General features: G+C 40.0%; 1 pseudogene; it reads right to left on the bottom strand.

Moving 5' to 3' along the window:
• Positions 1-11,674: 11,674 nt before the first annotated feature.
• On the bottom strand, positions 11,675-12,157 carry LOC100771903 (annotated as a pseudogene).
• Positions 12,158-23,588: the final 11,431 nt, after the last annotated feature.

The following is a 23,588-nucleotide window of genomic DNA, read 5'->3' as shown; positions in this document are numbered from 1 at the left end:
ATTAATTATATATGTTGAGTCCTTTCCTGTGTGGAAAGTCCAGCTACTGTGCCTACCCAATAAGACATGAGATATGTATATAAAATCCAAGGTGGTTCAGTGTGGAAGGAAAGGACAAGGACATCCATAAGGCAATGTGTTTTTTAACAATAATTGAATAATGTCCATCAAATCTACTTATCCACATCATATTTTAAAGCAGAAAAGGACAGTTCTGTAGTCATTCTGCTCAGGTCCCCAACTCTGAAAGGAAAGAGAAAATGATACCTCATATTTCTGGGCTTGGACTTCCATTGTAGCATAAACTTCTCTATTCTCACTGGAAGAAGACTGACTGTGTCAGAATCCCAGCCCAAGTCCTAAGGAACAGAGGAGCCACAGAATGGAAGATTCTTTTCCTGAATGAGGATTCTGAGGTGAGCTACTTGGGGATCGTGAGATATTCCTGAGCCCTGTCCTCTAAGTTGCCAAGTGGTTGTGTTTCTCTGATAGCAACTCATGGGCTTGATCCTGATGGGTACTGCTTGCTAAGTCCTAGGTCAACAGAATATTTAACAGACAGTGGGTCTACAAGTCAGGGGTGTCAAAGCAGGCAGAGGAACTCATGTGGATTTGTTGGAATTGCAAAATCTCAGGCCCTATCCAAGACTTTCTGGTTCAGAACTTGAGGTGGAGTTCTGTGGTCATGTTTGAAGATGCTCTCCAGGTTATTCCAAAACAGATGCAGTTTGAGAATCACATCTTACTATATGAGATAGAGTGGCCAGGGAGATTTAAGAGAATGGGCATTGAAAATAATGTACCTAAGTTGGACTCCTGGCTCTGCCTTTTATATTATGGGTAAAATTGAATAAGTTGGCTTTTTGGTTTTTCATTTTATCTGTAAGATAGAGACAATTATAAAATATACTATAGGATTAAATTAACTAATAGGCATGTTTTTTTTTATAAGACTGGCTGGCATAGAATACATTATATATGAACACTATGTAAACAATGAAGTTATTTTAACAGCCAGGTATACAAGTAGGCCTTAAACTGGTTTGTTGTGACAATGTTTATAGTGTTTATTAAGTACCCTGTGCTTGTATACTGAGCATTAATTATATGAGGTACACAGTAAGCTTCAGGAATAAATTGAGAAAGACAATGCACATCACCTTCAAAGAGATCTAAACATGGAATTTTGACTGCCAGCTCCACCTTAGACACCACTGTCTTGAACTGATCTAATATCCATAATTCTAGGCAATTTTCAGTCAATTTCAAAATGTGGTTCTCAATTATTCCCATATACATCAGAAGACACGCCAGGGGACCAGAGTTACAAAGCACAAAGGCATTTAACTGCTTGTCTATCTGATTTTAATGTTCTTTAAAAGCTATTTTTTTTTTATCAAAAACCTGGGCTTTTACATCAAGTGATGATTTGACATTAATGCATATTCCTCTCCAGAAGTAATCAAAGAACTGAGGTTTTCTATCAAAGCACCTGATTGCACTTTAAACTTTATTTTTTATGGCATTGCATGAGCTGAGAATTCATCTTATGATTTAGGTGCAGTTATGTGCTTTTCGGTGCCTCCCTGCTCTATGTATCGCTAGTTGTAAGCTTGGGCTTAAAGCATGGGAAAGTAATCACAAGAGTGATCCACCGGCTGGCATGGAGCACAGTTCATCATTGCAGCTGGGAGAACTGCTACTGCAACAGGTCGTGCTAGTTTATTTTAGACTAAAACATTGGCAAATGTACAGAAAAGACCATAGGATTTCATTTCCTGAACAAAATTTAGTCAAATATTAGAAACTTTGTTCTCATATTGCTTTTAGATGCAGGAGGTACCACACTCCTGTGGGATTCATGCTTTTTTTCTTATTAGGCACTCAACATCTGTTCCTTGGCAGCTGAAAGAAAATGTGGCTAAAAGATTAAAAAAAGAAGAAAGGACGTGCAGATCAACTACGGCTTATATCTCAGCAATTAGAGTGTGGGCCTCAGTGACTTGGCATCTGTAGGACTTATCATCTGAAAGGCAATAAGAATAAAGAAGGGTTTGGGTTGCACACAACAACATTCAGAAGGACCACAAACATTGGAGGGAATCCAAGTCTCCTGGACATCTGGACACACACTTGGAAATAGACTAAACCAAGTAGAGAGCAATACCCTGAACCAATGTTGCTGACTAGTCAGGAAATGCACATCATGACCCATAGAAGACTTCTCCCATCTTATAAGTGAATGTCTCAGTTTCATGCTTTGAGGTTATATTCACTCCCAGTTACTCCTAGTGGCTATACCATTAGAGAAAATGACACCCTTTTATCAGCAACCATTAACAGTTGTGGGCTCGTCAGGAAGGTATGGGGCCTTGTGGGCATTTTCTCCATCCATGATGAAAAGTGGGAAGGATCAACCACACCGCTTTTCTAAATATAAATATGTCTGTGAAAAACCTGAGTGCTTACTATAACCCCAAGCATTTACTCCAGCTCTTCTTCACAAGATTAAAAATGATGCATGGAAATCAGACATTTTTAATCCCTTCTCTTTCATCCTCTCTAAGCTTACTTGAACCATGGTGAATATCGTAATGGGAGACAACATATGAAAACAACACATTTGTCTTTGTAGAGAAGGAATTTCTTTCAGATGCATATATCAAAGCCTTCTAGAAATGAGCCATTGTTTTACAGGATGGGAGATTAGTTCTTGGACTTTTTGTGACTCTAAGCAGACAGATCTACTTAACCAAGGCGGATCTATCTTTCTGGCAAATGTAGACAACTGAAACCTTACTTTAATTTATTTCAAATGAAAGAGAAAAATTGCAGGTGAGGTTGACTAATGTTTGATGGGAAGCCCAGTTACCTCCATGTGGTTTGTAGCTTTGAGGAATAACCTTGCAAGCTCTTAGGTTAGTGCAGCCTTTGATTTTCACTAACTCAGGATTTAAGGCACAACATAGTTCCAGGGGTAACAGCTCAATGTTACCAACCAAACCTTGATTCCCTTGTAGTTTTCTAAGTGCAGAGGGCAGGGGGTAAGGGTTTAGCTCTGTGTGCATTGTCTGAAAGGCTGATGCTCCTTACAACAGTATCCACCCTAACCAGTACCACCTTCACCATCTTCTGCTTGCTACTGATCAGTGCTACTGCCCATCAAGAAAGCAGGGCTCACCCATGGGTCAGGTGCTCAGCTTGGTCTTCTCCAAATGATTTACAAAGCCTGATAGACCTTTATATTTTTCTCCTTTTCTCTCCCTCATTTTTTTCTTTTCTTGGAATTTTGAAACAAGGTCTTTCTGTGTAGGCCATGCTGTCCCAAACTCACTTGTGTCTCAGTCACTAGAGTTCTAATCGATAGCAGTATGTCAACTTTGAAGCTCTGCCTGTTGGAATTGCAGTTTTCTTTATGATGGTTAATGTTGACTTGACTAAATTCAGAACTAAGCAGAAGAGTCTCTGGGTGTATCTATAAAGCTCTTCCTAGGAAAGTAAACTGAGGAAAGAAGATCCAGTCTCTGTATTGATAGCACCACACTGTGGCCTGAAATTCTTTGTATTTCTTTTATTCTTCTTTTATACTTTATATCCCAAATGCAATTTCCCCTCTTTCCACTCTTCATAGTCCCCTCCTTCCACTTCTGTTTCCCTAAGGTTCACTCCTCCTCTATTTCCCTTCAAAAAAACGATCAGACCTCCCAGGAATATCAATGGAACACAGAATGAAAAGCTACAATAAGACTGGGCATAAACTCTCATATCAATGCTGGGTGAGGTGACTCCTGGGATTCTTGACTAAAGAAAAAGAGAAGAAGGAGCACTGGTATTCACCAATCTATTTTCTTCCTGACTGTGGAGCACTGTGACCAGATGCCTTTGATTCCTATGGCTATGACCATGCCTTCCCCACAACTATGCACTGTGCTATCAAACTGAGAGCCAAAGAATTCCTTCCTTTTCTAAGTTGCTTTTGTCAGATGATTTCTTATAACAATGTGAGACAATTACACACTTTTAGTGACTTATTCCAAAAGCCACCTTTCCTTGGTAAGTTACCTGTCTCCTCTGATGATTTGTTGCTTGTATCTCCGTGTCTTTTTCATCATTTGGATGTACTTTACTCTTCCATTTTTCTTCATTAGATGGTGCTTGAGGGGGAAATTAGGACTTAGCCTTATTTCCTGTGGTCTATGATGCAGTGCTAGCATCCAGTGTGACATTAAATCCATCCTCACATAACCATGATCACAGTCTTTGTTATGCCTTGGGTAGGTACAATGACAGACTGTAAATCTAACCCTAAAATTATCTCCTAGCTGTATATTACAACTGGCAAAATGGTAACTTTTCTTGAAGGATCAATGAAGAGTATTTGAATGAAAGATAATAAATTCCATATGTGTTTGCACAATAGAAACATTGTTGTGAGTGATAGGTACAGTTTGGGATGCTAATAGTGTTCTTGCAAACTTGCAGGAGAAAGTACAAGCTGAACCACATAGGGTAGATAGGGATTCCAATATCCAATTTAATAATATCTCAGGAATGAGATATTTGGCTGGATGACCAGGGCTTGGGGATAAGCTTAGCAAAGGCCTATCATGTCACTATGAAGCCCTTGCAAAATAGCTTGCCAGGAAAAGTTTGCTGGTGTTTGTGTGTATGTGGTGGGGCTGGATGAGAGAAGGTGAGGGAGGTTTGGTAAGGCTTGTCATGTCACTGTCCTCTAGTACCACAGTCTGTTCAATACATGCAGGGCAGTGTTTTTTGTGTGAAGAATAACCATTGTTTGCATTTATACAAAGGGAAGGCTTACCAAGGAGCTATTGTTTTGCACAACAAAACTTTCCTTTAAGGACAGTGCACTTCTAGTGAGCACCAAATCTTTGTCAATATTGTTCTTATTCAGAAAGATACCTAGGAAGCAATGCACAGCACATCAGCATCCAGCTACATTAGGAAACCAGCAAGTGTCTGGTTTGTTAGGGAGAGTCCTGTACATAAGCTATTATACTGTTTCACTTGAATTTTGAGGCTTCTTTAGAGTTCTAACCTTCAATGATTCCTAACATGAATATTTAAGCTTCCTGGAGGTATACAGGGCAGTATATAAATTTAGAAAGGAACTTACAACTCTTTCTTAAGGAGCAATGACTTCTAAACTTCATGTAATAGATGGGATTCACAAGGCCCACTCAGCCATCTGTTTTGCTTGATTTCAGGCCATTTCCATTTTTTTCAGGACACAGAGGCACATAGTGTGCACATATGTGTGCAGAGGTGTATGTCTGAGTGAGTGATGACAGCACGCAACACTCACACACAAACAATTTAGGTCATTTTCTTTCTATCAACGCTTGATCTTGTACAGCTGGATATTTAGCAGACACATTTACTTTAAAGTTACTGTTTTTGAAAGGAAAATGTTTTCAAATCTTTTTTTTTAACAGAAGAAAAAAAAGCTTTGGATGACTAGAGTAAGGTTCCAAAGCTAGCACCTCTATGTGCCTGTTCTCGGTAGGAGGGCTGGTTTTCAGTTCCATGTGGCAGGTAATCATATTAATTACTTCCCTTGTTGTGACCATATAGCTGACAAGAGCTATTTAAACAAGAGTTAACTTTGTCTCATGATTTAAGGAGGGATGTTGTCTACCCTCAGGAAGAGAAGGTACTGTGGTAGGCATGAGTCAGCTGCTCAAGCTGTAACTTCAGGTAGAAAGCACAGAGAGGGGAATGCCAGTGGTCAACTCAATTTCTTTTCTCTTCTCTTCTCTTCTTTTCTTTTCTTTTTTTCCCAGTCTAGTACCTCAACCCATGACTGACTGATGCCACCCACATTGCAAACTCCATCACGGATGCACCAGGGGTGGTTTTGCTGGGTGATTTCAAAGCCAGCAAACTTCAAAGTTAAGTTGACAATGGTGAGTAGCTGCCATGGTTGTTGAAATGGCTGCTGTTTAGAATAAGTTTTATACCCTAGTACCCAATGGTTGTGGTTGGAATTGTGTCTTCCCCCAGCACCTAAAATACAATGTAACTTGGAAATAAACTCTTGCATAATTATATTTAGATTTGATTCAAAGACTAGAGATATCATTAAGAGAGAAGGCACAGTCAAGGACACATAGGAAGATGACAGTCATGGAAAGACTTGAGAAATGCTTTGGAAAGTCAGAGGTGGAGACAGGAAGATGCACCTGTCAGCCAAAGAATGCTAAGCCAACACTAGCACAATTTTCCCCAGGTATTTGAGAGTGATTGTAGCCTTGCAGACATCTTGATTTTGGATGTTGTGCCTCCAGAATTTTGAGAATATAAACTTGTTTTAAGCAATTTGCATTTGTGGGACTTTGTTGATATTTCCCTAGGAACTTAACACAGAAATTAATGGGGCTCAAAGTATGAAAGTAGATGAACCCTAAACATCAAAATCGATAATTATTTCATCAGCAATTGTGAAGAGCACAGGTAACATTTTCTGTCAGGGAACATGAGCAATGCTGATTGGTTCTGCTGTGGTCTGGTGTCTAAAAGGGGTCTCACCAAATTAATTCTGGATGGTATTTATTGAACACTTGCTAAGTGTTCTGGATCTTGTGATAGGTATATTTTAATATATTTGTATTTTAGTGTTTATTCCTCACTGTTGTGAAGTATCTACTATCTATATGTCTTTAATAGATGAGGATTTTAAAACACAGAAAAGTGGAATAAAATGTGCAAGTTTACAGAATTGGGAGAGTTGTGTCTTTGTCTCAATTTGCTTCCAAAGCCGATGTTCCCACTACTTTTCATTTTGTGTTTACACTGTCTAGAAGTCTAAAACAGTCATGCTTTTCTATGATCAAAAAATAGAAAGAAGTTATTGAGTGATGTTGAAGTCACTCATAATGAGCGTATTGTGTGCATACATCCTATATCTTATTAATTAACCCCCACAACAGCTCTTCAAAGTACCTTCATGTAACTTATGAGCAAAGAAACCGGAGTCACAGGAAGGAGTTTGATCTCTTTAAGTAGGTTTGTAATGGTTGTCAAGGTTTGAATCTGACACTAACTCTTACCATTTGTCTAGCACCTGTTACATGCTAGTTGCACATTCTCTTTGATCTGAACAGTGCTCCTATAGGGAAGGTGTCTTCAGGAGTCATAAGAATGATGTGGCAGAATGGAAAATAAAATCTTGAGGGGCTGCTGTACCAATGCAAGACAGGCTGGTGAAGGGCTACTGCATACAGGAAAGAGAAGCAGCAGCCCACTTGGTGAACAGGATACAGACACAGACATTATACAGAAATGGCTTTGACCTAGCAAGAGGGTGTGAACTGAGACAAGGACTTGGTATAGGATCATGTTGTTTGCTGACAACTGTGGGAAACTGGCTAAGGCAGGAGGAAGGCATCCCTGGGAAGGCTGAGAAATTACTTGTCTATAAATATGTTTCCATGAATACATCTGGATGTTTGATCTTAAAACCACTGATTTTCATATAATTTTTCTTCATGTAGATGGTGCATTCTTTGGACAGGTTTCACAATGGTTGCAGATTTTCCCAGTATTCAGATTTGGATTGATTTAAATGACCCTGGGGTCTTCACATATGTGCCTATTGAAGAGGTATTGATGAATACATATCTCTTTATTTTCCAAGAGATCCGAAGCTTGGAGATAGATGCTCAAAATCTTGTGTTGGGTGAGTGGAAAATACACACCAGAGTTGAGAGTTGAGGTCAACTCACTCAAGTGAATTGGTGTTTAAAACATACATTGTATAGCAACAATTGTTTTACATGTAGAGTTTACTTGAGCAATGTTGACTTCAGCAATTTCTTCTGTTATTGAAACTTTATGGGGTGCTGTGCTAGGATGCTTTTGTTGGGGAGTATTAAACATTGACAACTATAGTTGAGAACTACTTTTGATAATCTTAGCACATCACTTGAGGTTAAAAAAATCAGGTTTTCTTTTCCACTTCCATGCCACTGGTCTGTAGGGGATACCCTAACCACGCCCGCTTGGGGCTGGTTACAGGTAATTCTAGCCATGCCTGCTTGGTTATGGTCAGGGGATGTGAGAAAGGTTTAAGAGTGAGGGCCCCCTTCTACTTACCTTGCTCCCTGCTGACTGGCTAGGCTGATCTGAGTGAGTAGCATCTTCCTGAATAAACTACCCTATATCTAGACTTGACTCCATATTGCCGTTCCACTTTACTGGCCCTTAAACTGTTGAAGTTTTTCTAAATGTTATTCAGGTCCCTACTCTTTCTTTTTCTGTACAGAAAAATTTTGGTGAAAAAATTATTAAAACATGTATCAGTTTGCAAAACCTGTGGCAGTTCACCAGTGTCATCGGCAATTGTGTATGGCCCATGTCTGTGGCTGGAACTGCTTCCAACATTCCAGTGTTCCTAGGTCACCTTTAGCATATAACCCTAAATCTGGACATTGAGTAGATAAAGTGTGTATGAAGATATAACTTTAAAAATTATAAACAGTTTGCACAATACAACAATTTCACCACCACTTCTTGCCCTACTGCACCTCCTCCACCAAAGGACATGCATGAAAATTAAAAGCCCACATCCCAACATGAAATTCATGCTCTGGCATGAGGAGCAGCATCTCAGCTGAAGCCATTGTACCTTTCTAAGCTGCATCCTAATACCAGGTAAAACCTCTTATTCTGACTCTCAAAGAGTCTAATAAGCACTGATTTGAGAATGAGGTGAGCTGACATCTGAGATGCCTCTAACTACGTCCTTCTGTGGATCTAATATCTAAGGCATAGACATTTTTCAGGATCCTGGTGCCTTTTCTCCTACTGTCACTTCAGATTGAAGTGTCCTAAGCCCATCCCATACCAATTACCACCATTATGACTCCATCCTTCATGTATCACTTCAAATACAGTTCTTACACACACACACACACACACACACACACACACACACACACACACACACACACACACTCTAGCTTACCTATTTCCTCTCAGTTTTCTTTGTCATTTTTTCTTGATGCTTTCTGGGCACCAATTTTATTCTATTTGAAAGGACTCAATGACACAGTGTACTGTACTCATTTAAGCTCACCAGAATCCAACTGCAGATCTTCCAAATGTAGAGAAAGGGGAAGAGAGATGTTGTTCCCACAGCTGGAATGGGTCCCCTGGAGTTTCTTGTGGCATTGGTCCTTGTGAGGCTTTTAAAGTACAGTCTGATGCTACTCAATTTTCACATTACTTGCAGACTTTAGAATCCATTCTCCCAGCAAGACACTAGTCTTGGTTAATTAGCTGTTTGCATGTGGCTGTGTGACCTGCATTTGACTACTTGCACACAAATTGCCTTTTGAACATCCTATTCCCTCACTTCTTCCTGGTTATTTGAGAAAGGAAATAACTGCTAAACCTAATTTGTGTTTAAGGCTCTTGGATCCAAAGCCAGTTTGCTGGGTTTGGATCTTATTGGGTCCCTCCTTGTATAGCATGACACAAACTAGAGCAACTCCTTCTGAAACCCACTCTCCTTATCCTCAGGTCACTTGTTTGTTTTCTTTTCGTTTTTCCCCCATTTTTAATTTAAATTAGAAACAAGACTGTTTTACTTGTCAATCCCAGTTCCCTCTCCCTCCCCCCTCCTCTGGCCCCAGTTACCCCCATCTCAACCCCTTTATGCTCCCAAGGGAGGGTGAGACCTTCCATGGAGGCTCTTCAGAGTCTGTCATATCATTTGGGTTAGGGCCTAGGCCCGCTCCCATGTGGAATGGGCTCCCAAAGTCCATTCCTATGCTAGGGATAAGTACTGATCTACTACAAGAGGCCCCATGGATTTCTGAGGCCTCCTCACTGAACCCACGTTCATGGGGTCTGGATCAGTCCTATGCTGGTTTCCCAGCTATCACTCTGGGGATGATGATCTCCTCCTTACTGAGGTCAGCTATTTTTTTGGTTTTCACCAGCCTGGTCTTGGCCCCTTTGCTCATTGCTTCTCCCTTTCTGCAACTGGATTTCAGTTCATATCAGTGTTTAGCTGAGCAAGGTAACCCAGTCACAAAAAGACAAACATGGTTTGTACTCACTCATATATAGATTTTAGACATAGAGCAAAGGATTACCAGCCTAAAATTCACACTGCCAGAGAAGCTAGGAAACAAAGGAGGACCCTAAGAGAGACATACATGGTCCCCTGGAGAAGGGGAAAGGGACAGGATCTCCTGAGCAAATGAGAGCATGGGGGGAGGGAAGAGGGAGCTAGGAGAATGAGCAGGGTAGAAGAGGTGGGGTGAGGAGGACATGAGGGAGCAGGAAGGTTGAGTTGGGGGAAGAATAGAGGAGAGCAAGTTAAGAGATACCATAATAGAGGGATCCATTATAGGTTTAAAGAGAAATCAAGCACTAGGAAATGTCCAGAGATCTACAAAGATGACACCAATTAACAATCTAAGCAATAGTATAGAGGCTACCTGAAATGCCCTCCCCTGATAATGAGATTGATGACTAGCTTATATGCCATCCTAGAGCCTTCATCCAGCAGCCCATGGAAGTAGAAGCAGTTGTTTCTTTTCATTGTCGAAAGTCCCCTTTTAGATGATCATGCCTATAACTAATGATGTTTGGGTGACTTACTTAGTTTCTATAATACTGATTGTCAACTTGATAGGTTCTAGAGCCACCTAGGAAATGAGACCCTGGGCATGTCTCTGAGGAATGTTCTAGATTAGGTTAGCTGGGGTGAGAAGACTCACACTGAATGTGGCTGGCACAATTTCATGGGGCAGGGTTCCAGATTACATAAAAAAGGGTGAAACTAGTATTCCTCTCTCTCTGAGTCTGTTTCCTGCATTTAAATAACTGCCTTGTGTGCCTACTGCCATGTCTTCTTCTTTAGTATGGACTGTACACTGGAACTGTGAGTCTCAATAGACCCTTCCTTTCTGACTAGTAGGGGGTCCTGCTGCCAGGTATTGTCTCCCAGCAATATGAGAAGTATCTAACAATGGTTCCTAAATCTCTCTGCTTTTCTAAACTTGTAATAACGTGGAAAATATTTACTTGAAATCTATTTCTGAAGCACAAAGAGTAGAGAAGTAGTACAAAAGCACATAGTATGATTCCAGCAAGATTGCCCATATTTATTTCCTTTGTTTGTATACAGTGTCAAGTGTTCAAGTCATAGTCTAGAAATTGTTTACCCACAGGTAGTGCTGTTGCTTAGTCAACAACAAGCATACTTTTGCTATGGAAATTACTTTCTAATCTTAGAATATTGTGCTAACCTCATTTTTTAGAGTAGTACATCACTGCCAGATGTCAAAAATTGTCATTATACACACACACACACACACACACACACACACACACACACACGCACACACGCACACACACACATGCGCGCACACACACACACACACACACACACACACACACACACACACACCAGAAACAAAGAATAGAAGATGTCAACATTTAAAATTCCTTATACTACATGAAATGCTAATTAGTAGAATTGGTTGAAAAGCTCAGCTTTTGAATAACCAATAGATGATACAAGTTAGTGAAAGAGATTGATGAATTAGGCAACAGCTACAATAACATGAGGTTTCATCTAAAACGTATAGATTTTAATTTTCTCATTAGTCCTGATTAGTGGTAGAGAATCTTTTTATTTTCACATTCCCAAAAGGCCCATTTTATTACAGAGAGCACACTGAGCTCTTTCCTTGCAAGGATAGGTCCTGTTCCCCTTCTCCAGGGTGATAAGTGTGTCTCTTCCAGAATCCCTAGTTCTCTGTAGTTTGTAGAAATAGCTGATCCGTTTGTTAAGGTTGTGCAGGTCATCGGCAAACATTCTGCTTCCAACCCTTCTCTTCTTTTGGATACAATGCTGTAATTCATTTTCTCTCCAGCCTCGAAGCCATACTGGGCCCTTGATCAGTTCTTTTGGGTGCTTTTCGAAACTCCCCAGGATTCCGATGTTGTCATATACATCAAACAGAGCTTCCTTCTCGTTCCAGCGATCGACCACTCGGGGGGTGGAAGAGTAAGCCTTTCACGGGCCAATAGTGGAACACCCTAAGAGAAAGTTTCTGCAAGCCAAGGGCATCAAGCTCCATAGGCTCCCACTTGCCACCCAAGGAAGACTCCCTGCCATTACTCTAGTGCCTGTCCACCTCAACAGGGCATTTCCCCAGAAAAATGGGGACCAAGTGTGAATTTCAAAGAACAGACAAAGGATGCAGTGTCAGCCGGGTCTCACATGGGTAATGGAAGCCATCTTAGCTGCAGGAAACAGCTAGTAACCCAGATCAAGGCAAACACTCCTTGCTTTACCAGCCCTTTTTTGCATCCCTTCCAGTGGCGGTCAAAACCATTGAAAATGCAGTCCCATTCCGGAGCTTCTGAGAAACATGGCATTATTCTTCCCACCTTGAGAGAGGACTCTTATCAATCAACAAGCTTATTTTGCAGGTCTTGGAGGGGTGGAATGAAACATTAAATTTTCCTCTCTCTTATTCTTGGTAATACTTTATCTCAAGTGCCATTAGCCAACTCACTCAATAACTCCGTCTGAATAATGATGAAGGTATACTCCCAGAAGTCCAAGGCATCTGTGTCAACCAGATACCGCAGTCTGTGTCCCTGATCTTTGCCTAACATATTTGAGTCACTGTCAAGACTGCTGCTTATAACCCACAGAAGGCACATAGGCTCCTTATTTGAGCACTTGATTCCTTTTGGGGTGCTGTTTGGAAGATTGATGGAGAAAGTGAGTTGCTGGGCGCTGCACCCACTTCTTGTTAGCTCTCTGTTTTATGAATGGTTACTCAATATGGCCAGCAGACCCCTGATTCTGGACGCAGTATTTTATCCACCACAATGGACAGCACCCTTTTGAATTTCAGCTCCAAATAAACCCTTCCTCCTTTTAAGTTGCTTCTTGTCAGGTGTTTAGTCACAGTGACCAGGAAAAGAGTAGTACGCCATCCCTAGGATGGATCAGAGGAAATTCCCTTATCTTCCGGGTTTTGCCACATCACCTGCAACACCTCAAGTCAGCCAGATATAACTTGTTGCTTCTTTCGGTAGTGATGCATATGATATTCACCCAGGGATTCAGATCTTAATTTTTTTCAGTTCCTTTTTCATGTCATGCTAAAAATTTCTGGGGAATGTATAGTGTCGGTCTCTTTTCAGATTCATCATTTCAATATTTTCATCTGCTACCACTGTTTAATTAGGAGCGGTTCCTTTGGTAGGCTCCTTTTGTATAACTTTAATGAAACTGAAGAGCATGAAATGCGGTTTCCCTGCTTTTAAATGAAGCTACTTTTATAGAAATAAGATGAGAAATGGAGAAATTGTTGAAGTCACAGTGCATGAAATTAAGGGAGCCCAAACTGTATTGGCAATAGTGTTTTTTTTTTCTCCTGAAGTTGATGTTTTCTAGGACCAAGGTTGTATTGATGCTATTTTATTTATTTATTTATTTATTTATTTATTTATTTATTTATTTATTCATTTATTCATTCATTTATTTATTTAAGTTCATAGAATTCTGACACACATGCCCTTAAGGATTCAATTTCTTGTTGTTTAGGAAAATTGTGGGAAGCAAACTACATGTGATAGAGCACTATTTTCAAACACAAGGGCAAATTAATGATGGCACCTTGCTATGAGGTAAAGTCTGGAATTGTGTGTGGTTATGTGAGATTCAATGTGTGGAACTGAAATGAAACAATTATGGGAGAATTGAAGCATCTTATTCTGTAATCATAAGCCAGGTACCGAGGGACCCTCTAAGCCAACAAGGATTCTGAGCATTCTGTCCACTATCAGACTTTCTCTCATAGTATTCTGTTTCTACAAATATAGAAAAGAGGGTGGGTATAGCATTTCTTTTTTCTTACATTTAATCCACATATTAACAACTTTGGAAATTTAAGTGGCAAATTCATTAATTTAAATAACCCAAATTATTATGTCACTTTACAATTTTGGCTAACTTGATAATTGGCAGAAATTTGTGGAGATGGGCTTTTGGGATTGGTTTTAATTGGTAGCTGTAAAAAATTATGAAAATCATATGTGATATTTTCTGCTGCCTTGGAAGAGGTGATGAGTATTCTCAGCCTGAAAGAAAGCAGCAGTAAGTTCCCCACATTAAAAAAGTATATAGCTTTAAATTTATTTCTTCTTTTATTATGTGTGTGGGAGGGCATGCTCTTCTCTTCCGCCATGTGGGTTCTAGGGAATGAGCTCAGGTCATCAGTTAAGTGCTTTTACCTGCTGTGCCATCTTGATGCACAAGCACTGCATAGCTAAATATAGAATTTTTAAGATCAGCAGTGTTGCTTTCAGAGAACTGGGTCAGATCAGGGGGCATTAGGACACGAACTCCAGTCACACCAGCCTCTTCATGCCCTAGCCTAGACTCCAGGAAAGAAGAATGGGGGACAAAAGAAAGAAAAATCCCTTCTGCTTGTGTTTCTGTCATCTGGCTGCCTGCTCCTTCTGGATAGTTGAGCATAGCCAGCCTCTACCTCATATATGTGGCTCAGGGTGAACCAGGAGCTGAAGCTGAGGAGATGTGAAGCCAAACTTGCCTTCTTTTAGAGCACTGAGATGTGGAAAGATTCATGGGGAAACCTTGCAAGCTCTCAGAAACACTTCCTAAAAGTCTACATGGACACAACCTTCATGGGGTAATCCATGATTAGTAACAATGGACCACCACCCCAATGGTTACTTGAGAACTTTGTCTCTCTTTCCTATCATTCTTGGGCTCTATTCCATCCCCCAAATAGGCATGCCTTGAGGGACATGTGTATGCATTAGTATCCCAATCCCCTGCATTCACAGATGCTGAGTAATTGTGGAAGAGGTGACTAGGTCTCAGTCTGTTAGTCAAGATGCTGCAGCCACAGGGCCCTGGCTTTAAAGCATGTGCTGCTGATGCAGATATGGGACTTAATGGCAATATAAGAGCAATCTTAAGCTGGAAATGATTTGAATAAGTTAGTGTGCACTAAAAGGCAAGAGATTTGCTAAATTTTTGAAAGAAATGTAATTGAAAGTTATGATTGGGAAAAAAAAAAAAAGAAATCCATGTCCAAAAAAATCAGTTAAATCAGTCTCTATTTCATTCCTCCAATCGTGTTTAATCTCGTTTTTGAAATTTTCTTCTGAATTTAGGGTAAGCCCATTGAAGAAACCCCTCTTGAAATCAAGTGCATAAAACAAATGCTGACTCTTCTCCCCCACAACTGGAAAGCTACTGGCTTTTTTTTTTTATATTAATAATACATTATAAATATCCCCAGAGCTCTGTGGCGGAGCACGTGTGGGGTTGTGGTTTAATCCCAGCACTGCAAGGAAACAAAAAAAAAAAATGAAGAAGCAGTTTCTGGAAAAAGGGGAATAATAGCAACAGCAAGTGGGGTCAGTGTCACAAAACTCACCATTGTTTTTTCATTATTTCTGTAAGGGATTTTTAGAAGTATAAACTAAAAGTTGTTTTTAGTTATCCTTCTAGCATGCTTGAGTTTTACTGTAGTCTGTCTTGAATTTTCTGTGTTTTACAATTCTATATGTTCTTATAGTATACATTGAGAATATTCTCCTCACATCTCTTCTCATTTCCACTCCTTCTCTTTGTCTCCAAGATAGTTTCAATTCTCCTATGTCATAATACATACAAATGATTTTGTGAATCTATATAAAATCTCAGAATTAATCATGAGAGAAAACACGTACTGTTTGCCTAAGACGGGCTTAATTTACTTAATATAATTATCTTCAGTTGTGTCCAGTTTCCTGTGAATAACATGACATTCTTTTATATAAATGCAAAAGAATTCCATTGTGTGTGTTTGTATACTATAAGAACATATAGAATTGTAAACAACCCTCATCCTCAGTGCTTCTTGGCATCTATGTTTAAATGCTCCTGTCTTGGCTGCCTTCAAACTACTCCACTGAACAGTCATGAAGACATTCATATAGTGGGCTCTTATGAGGGGTAAGTCCATGTTGAATAGGGGATCTTAGTAATGTAAATGGGGCTTTCTAGACTCTCTTTCATATAAAGAAAGAGAGTCTACATTGGATATCCCATAATAAATAGTTGCACATTTCAACTCAGTGAAAGTAAATCACCCAGCAAGAGAAAGTCATTTACATTCCATGATACCCGCAACAGCCTCCTCTGATTTGGCAGTCTCAGCTCTGAACCAACAACAACATCTGCTGGCAATTTATTCTCTATTATCTCCTACCTACGACTTAACCTACTGGATCAAACAATTCGATATTCACAGCTCCCTATCCACCTGTAAGTCAAAGTGCTTGCTTGTCACAATTTAAATGTAGCTTTAGAAATTTTTTTATTGAAATGTCTTTATATAAGTTTCAAATAGATAATAATATCATTTATTCTAAACCACCCCTGCCTTCAGTCAATTTATAATTTATTTCACTATGACTTTGGCTTGATTGTTGAAGGCTTAAGGAAGGCAGACAGAATAAAAGGAGTGTTGCAATGAGAAAAGGAGGAATGCTGAGTGATGGCATATGCTGATGGTATTTTCATTTTCCAGGAGCTTCCTTTTTTCTCTTCTCTGTGTGTAAGGATTGTGCCATTTTTCAGTCTGGGACTATCTCTTTACTTGTCCACAGAGGAACTAGAGGTTTTTGTCTTTAGGCTAGGAATAAGCTGAGTGCTTAGAATATGGAAGATGTACTGTGAACACACTATTTATGGGATTGTACAATGGTGGCAATTGAAGGGTCAGGTTAGGGCTGGGACACCAGGAAGATGAGAACCACATAGGCGTTCACACTCTTGTAGGGAGAATTTTCCCCACCCTTCAGTGAGGTGGAGTCAGCAGCTCTCTTTCTGATTTTTCACCTGTTGACTTCTTTAGTTTGTCACCTGAAAATGAGTTCCTTTATTTTGGGGACTGCCTCCCTGCGATTGTCCTACATTAGATAAGTAAATCTCAAATCCCTAAGAACAGGTGGAGAAAGAGAATGTATGTTAATTATGGCAAGGCTAAGCTGTTACAGCAAAGGGGAGCAGAAATAAAATGGTTTAAGACAACTTGTTCTTAAGCTGTGCATGCCAGGGAATCAGGGAGGTGTTTTCCTCAACAGTGATGATGATCAATGGAACCCAAACTGGGACCTCAGATTCTAACAGGATTGTGTTTTATTGCATGGGAGGGGAACAATCAGTTCAAAAGACTTCTTTAGAGCAAAGTGACAATGACATTTTAAAATGCAAAAATTACTAACTTCTCCATGCTGGGGTTTTTCTGGTTTGAACTCATAGACTAGTGTGTGCTGCACTGTATCCGCCCCATTGTGTGTGGAAGGTTCTGTGTCCTACCCCTAACCAAAAAGATATTTGCAATTGATACCTGATGGGAAAGGGAAATTAATTTTCTTCAATGGAGTGACATTAGGCATATCAAGCACATTTGAGGGCTGGCCTCATGCCCAGGAGTAGTTGGCTGCTACAAAACTGACTCCATGATTTTTCTGTGAGCTTTTAATTTTGGTTTATTTTGGTATTTATCTCTTCTTGTTTTTGTTTTTGTTTTATGCTTTGTAGTTTTGTTGTGTGTGAGAGAGATACACAGAGAGAGATAACATAAAGTTGTGGGTAGGGATGTGGGAAAGATTTGGGAAAGGTTGGGTACAGGGAAAGAATCTGAGCAATATTTATATATAAAATTTCTAAAATAAAACCAATTGCTTCTAACTTGCTATTCACTGGAATCTAGAAAATGTAATTTCATGCATAACCATGAAATCTGAGAGGGCAGATGTTGGGGACAACTATCTATCTATGTGACACTCTGTCTGCCTAACTATCCACATACCTATTACTTCCTCCTTTGTGCACTTCAAGGAAGACAACTCAGAGCCCCCATGCCTTACTCCATGAGTTCCATGCATGAGGAGACAGGACAGTGGTTCTCTATGGCATGTCGGCACCAACTTAGTCAGAGTCTGGTGACTAGAAAATGGTAGATAAGTTATCAGTATGCTTATAGACAACAGCAAGAAAGAAGCAAACAGTCCAAACAATAACCACATCAACAGCTACCACCCTTGCTATAATATGCAACTTCCCATTCACAGAAGAGAGAAAGTGGACACATGGCAGCTAGAAGCTGTTACCAAGACTACTGCATCAGGAAATAGTGTATATTTATTCCAGTAGGATCTTTTGGAAAAACGTCAATTGTTGGATTTTCTCTGTCAGGATCAGGTTGTGGAATGTAAAGGTTTTGCAGTCTACTTCTGAGTCTACATTTGCCTGAAGCAGGCCTGGGAACTACTTGAAATCTGCTAGACTTTTGATTTCATAGGTAATGCAACTTGCTAAGAAATGACTCTCAGTCTACCTCTCTGTGTATAAAGAGATTAGATACCAAATAAGTAAACTGCTACTAAAATATTATAAGGGAAATATGCATTGAATATTCATAATCCACTGAACTGATGAGGTACCTTGAGGGTTTTGCCTTACCATGCTGTGGGTGGCAGAGAGCTATGTCCCCAATGCCTCTGCTCAACATCAAGAAAGAGAATTATGCTACACTTCCCTAGCTGGAAGATCTACATTCAAAGTCCGCTGCACTGAAGTTCCGTTTCTACAGAATGTGGCTTATTTCTGAAACTTGTATAACTGAAAAATTGTATGTCAAACTATCATAAGTTGGTGACTTTTGTGTTTAAATTGTTTCTATTGACATTGCATAATTTTTAGACTGATTCTTATGCCTCCTGATCTCTTGAATAAAATATAATTCGAGTTAACTGATTTCTGTGTGGATACATGTTGTATCCTGGAAATATTTATGAGAGGTATTTGGGTGAGGCTTCAGGTAACAGATTCATGTTCTGCTATTTTGGGGTATAGAATCAATTGTTTTCTGATTGTATGAGGCTTTAGATTTCTGGGGTCTTGGGTGATTTAGGTTTCTGACTACAGGCCAGCAGTGTCCCATCCAGTTGACTTGTAGCTCCAAGTCTGCTTCCAGACTGGCAGTTCCTGTCTGGATCTGCTTCAGAGTAGTAAGGAGCAATGATCCCCAAATGTATCTTTCCCACTGTATCCTGCAGAGCCACAGTTCCTTAGTGAGAGCTCTGTTGGATAACCAACCATGGCATAATGAGGGGTACTGAGATTTAGCAGACATTTATTGTGTGCTCAAAGATGTTCCGTAGGCCGTAATGCTAAGATTTCTTTATTTAGATAAATTCCAGCCAAACGCAAGCCAGAGCGTGCCCAGAGGCCGCAAGCCAGCGAGGCCAGAGAAGGGGCCTTCACGTGTTTGCGGCCCCTTAAGAATTGCCCCCACTTCATCTTCGACCTCCCCTGACCACGCCCGCACGGGCATGGCCAGGCACACCTATAGGGGCTATTAGGAGGCGGGGCTACAGTGTCTCCCTACAGACATTCTCTATTTTCTGGGAGGCACTTGGTTTCTGAAACCAGTTTGAAACATGTTTTAAGTTTAATTGTATTACCTCACTTCTAGTCATTAATTTCTGTATTATTACTATAATTTGATATTTTTGTTGAATTGGATTATTCCGTAATCCAATGCCAAGGTTTATTTCTTAGCCAAGTCAAGGTTAAGGTCATACTGCTATAGCAAATATATTTTAAAATAAAACAATCTTTGTGAGAGATGTGAGGTATATTTGTTTGAAAAAAATCAAAGCCCCAAGTAGGGTTATGCTCAGTAAGGACATTGATGGATTTAGATTTTCCAGTCTGTTCTTCTAACCTTCATAAATGCCTTTTTCTAACGGAAGAGAGTGACTGTTTCAGGGAAACAATAGTAGTCTATCACAGCTCTCTAGCAAGCAGGTCTGAATTCTTCAAGTATGTTCATTTGACATCTTATAAGTCCCTATGCTATGCCATTAATTTCACTGTTGCCCAGTTTTACAAGCACTAAGAATCTTATAAAAGGGCTGCAGCAATGGCTTAGCATTTAAGAGAGCTTTCTGGTCATGCAGAGGACCTGTGTTTGGTTCCCAGCATTCACATGGCAGGTCACAACTACTTGTAACTCTACTTCCAGGGTACCCAATACCCTTTTCTGGCCTTCCCAGGCATTAGGCAAACATGTGGTAAGATTTTATACATACAAATAAAATGAAAATTAGTAAATATATTTTAAAAAGAATGAATCTGAAACCATTCTCCACAAATGCCTTCATACAGGAGTCATGAAATCACCTGATGTTTTTCAACGACAGGTGGTTTAGTCTCCTTGTGGGGAACTGGCCATGTCTGGGAATGTTTCTCAGTAGCAAGTGGTTTAGCTTCCTGCCAGAGTATTGGCTACATGCAAAAATGTTTCTCAATGGATAGTGGACTAGTTTTCTTTGGGATAATTGGCCACGTGGTAAAATATGCTGAATATTTGAACTGTCTGGTACTGCTGTCTGAAAATTTGTGTCTCCAACAGACATAAGTTGAAACCTTACCACCAATGTTTTATTTAGGAGTGCAGAATAAAGGAACTAAAGTCAGGAAAGGGACCAGAGTCTGAACTCAATGGGTGATCCTGTGTTTATTGAGCACATAGCAGGGGCCAGCCTCTATCTTTCAAGAAATGGGAGGTCTGTGAAGGAGAAGGAGCTTGGTCAGGGCTTTCATAAGGGTGGGTAGGGGTCTTAGGTATGGACACGGGAGCAGATAGTAACAGCCTTCTCCTGGGACTGTTTGTTCTGATAGGGAAATGTAATTTTTAGAAACTTTTTGCCCCATCTGGTGGCATGTTATTGACTGACAGGAGTTGAGCAGTGACAGCAAGACAGTTTCGTAGTTGGACTTCTGGTTTTCTGTGGCTGGGGCTGTGGTTGGTTATAAGGGCTGTTCATCAATTAACGGGGTGTACTTAGAGAAGCACCAAAATGCTGCCTTGTCCCTCTACCATAAGAGGATTGAGCATGTGTCCACTCTGACTCAGTAAGCATTATGTTGCCAGATCTCAAATCTACCAGCACTTTGACTTTGGACCTCCCTGGCTTTAGAACTGAGCAATAAAGTTCTGCTATATATAAACTACCCAGTATGTAACTTCTGTTAAAACATCATGAATAAACTACTGTATCTGGGGACTTCTACTAGCATCAGTACTCAAGAGGTGGAGTCCATGGCTTCACAAGTAAATGCTGTCTCACACAAATATCTGAAAAATTAGATTTCCTAATCAAAGACCCTTATTTTCAGATTATGGGTGCCTGATATGAAATTAGGCTACAGGTTTTCTGGCCACACATTAAGCTCAATCTCTAATAGGTAGTCTTAAAGGAAATTATACCTTTAACAAAGCTGTGTTCTTCATCTCCACCTGTTCTATAACAGTGTCTACTCACTTGTATAATTTTCCTATCATATTTGAAGAGTGAAAAATTGGTAAAAATAGTTGTAGGGGAAGAGAAAAAAGCCACATGAGATCTCTCTCTTCTTCTCTCTCTGCATATGTAAAAGGCATATAAACAGATAAATATAGATCATGATTATAAAGCAGTAAAGACTATTTTGGAATGAGGTTGCAGAATCAGTCTCAGTTCTTTGTATCTGTGTTTGTGTAAATGTGGGTGGTATGCTTTACCATACGAAATAAAAATATCAGGCGTGAAGTTGGAGGCACTGGGTAGAAGAGACTGCACTTAGGGAGGCAGTGGTCAGAGGCCTTTATGTTGAGTGCCAAAAAGGAGACTTGGTTGCTCGGGTCTGTGACTGAGACACTGAAGGATAAGAGAGCAAGAGACCTCAATGAACAAGGCCACAAGGAATCAGGGCAGACTGAAGGGAATTGCAGGTGCTTCCCAGGTCAGGTGGTTAGGGATACAGGGCAGAGAGGTCTGTGTACTCAATAACCCCACATGGCCCAATGTTAGTGGCATTTTTTTCTTTTTGCAAATCAAAAGCTAATGACAGCAAAACAAAGAAGAAAAATGCAGTCGTAATTAGTAAGAAAATATAAAGATAAACATATTATGCATATGTTCCCAAATATGCATATGAAAGGACTGCCGCTGGTGGAGAATGTGCAGAGGGAGTGGGCACAGAGTGGCACAGTAGGTGCCTGATCTGTATTTTTCCTTTTTTTTTTTTTCAAAGCAATTGCATGAAGGACAAGAATGTTGGAACTTAGTGTAATAGGATAGCTTGTCTTAGTCTACAACTGTCAGGCCCTGGGGTTCCTCTGAATTTTTCTGAGTGTTCCGATTATAAACAGTTGAGAGAAACAAGTAACTTATGTATATCCTTAAAAGTCCACTTCAACTTTTTACTGCATAGTTGCTGCTCACTGCCTTTATTGTCAAGTAAATTAGCCTGGAAGGACATCTGTACTGGTGTTACCTACTCCTTTTCTCAGAACAGTAGCACAGTTAGACCCTTCCCAACTTCTATCTTTCCTTTATCTATTGGCCCCCTCTCATCCCAGACACACACAGTTAAAAATCTTCTTTCTTTTTATTGCCATACCTTCAGTTTAGCAACTTAGTGTGTGTGCTTGAAAGTCGAGCTGCCTAGCTATTCACCAGCTACTCATCAAACTTTGGTTTGTATTGTGTAGCCTAGAGTTCAAGACCTTGAGGAAGTAGGATATAGAACATGCTATTGAAAGATTACTTTGTTTCTTTTATTTCCTATTTTTCATATATCTTGTCCCAGTGGATATCAGAAATCCTGTGAGCTCATAGCAGACACAGTGGCAGTGGTGTCACTGAAGCTGCCATCATACACATTCTTGTGTCCTTTGTGACAAATTTGCTTGCCTCATTCAGAAGTTTGTCTCCCTTTGGCTGGATTGCAACAGTTTGCTATGACAATGATGTGTACAGCTGCAGAGAGAGAAGCAGGAGGGAGGCTCCTGGGAAGTTAAAGTTTCTCAGGCCTTAGTGAGGATCTCCTTTTGCAGACTGTGAAATGGAACCTTGTGGAGTTTGTGCTGGAGGAGCCAGTGGGGACAGATGTCATTGTGGGAGCCCTGTCTCTGTCTCCTGGCTGTTTTCATCTAATATATCTCCATATAATTTGTAACAGGCAGCACAGTCTAGCCAAGTATTTGATCTATAAATAGACACATCTAAGGGTTCGATTCTTTACGTTCACAATAATGCTGTCACTGCTAGCAGCATTTTTTTTTGCCACAATACAATTTTAACTAAGAATGAACAATTGATTCCCCCTTCTTTTTTTTTTATCTTTTCCCTTCCTTTCTTTTCTTCATTTCTTTCAAGTTCTGTGACTTTTCTTCAAGGAAGATCTGAATAGAATCTTAACATGTGGGGTGAGTCATCTAAATCCTCCCCCCCCTGCTGCCTTGAATAATTTTTGTGTTCAGAATAAAAGGTATCCTTGTTCTGATTTCTTGAGAAGATGATTGAATACTCAGCCACATGGAAAGGCCCCTCTCTTCCACTTTCTCCATGTCAGCATTATTTTAGAGTTAATCTTACAAAATGGCGTTTGACTCTTGGATAATATCTCCACTAACTGCACACTACTGTCACTGGAGTCACAGAAGTAATTCCTC

The sequence above is a fragment of the Cricetulus griseus genome, assembly GCF_003668045.3.
Source record: "Cricetulus griseus strain 17A/GY chromosome 1 unlocalized genomic scaffold, alternate assembly CriGri-PICRH-1.0 chr1_0, whole genome shotgun sequence".
Taxonomy (NCBI): domain Eukaryota; kingdom Metazoa; phylum Chordata; class Mammalia; order Rodentia; family Cricetidae; genus Cricetulus; species Cricetulus griseus.
The sequence above is the reverse complement of the archived record's forward strand: the minus strand, read 5'-3'. Positions and strand labels throughout refer to the sequence as shown.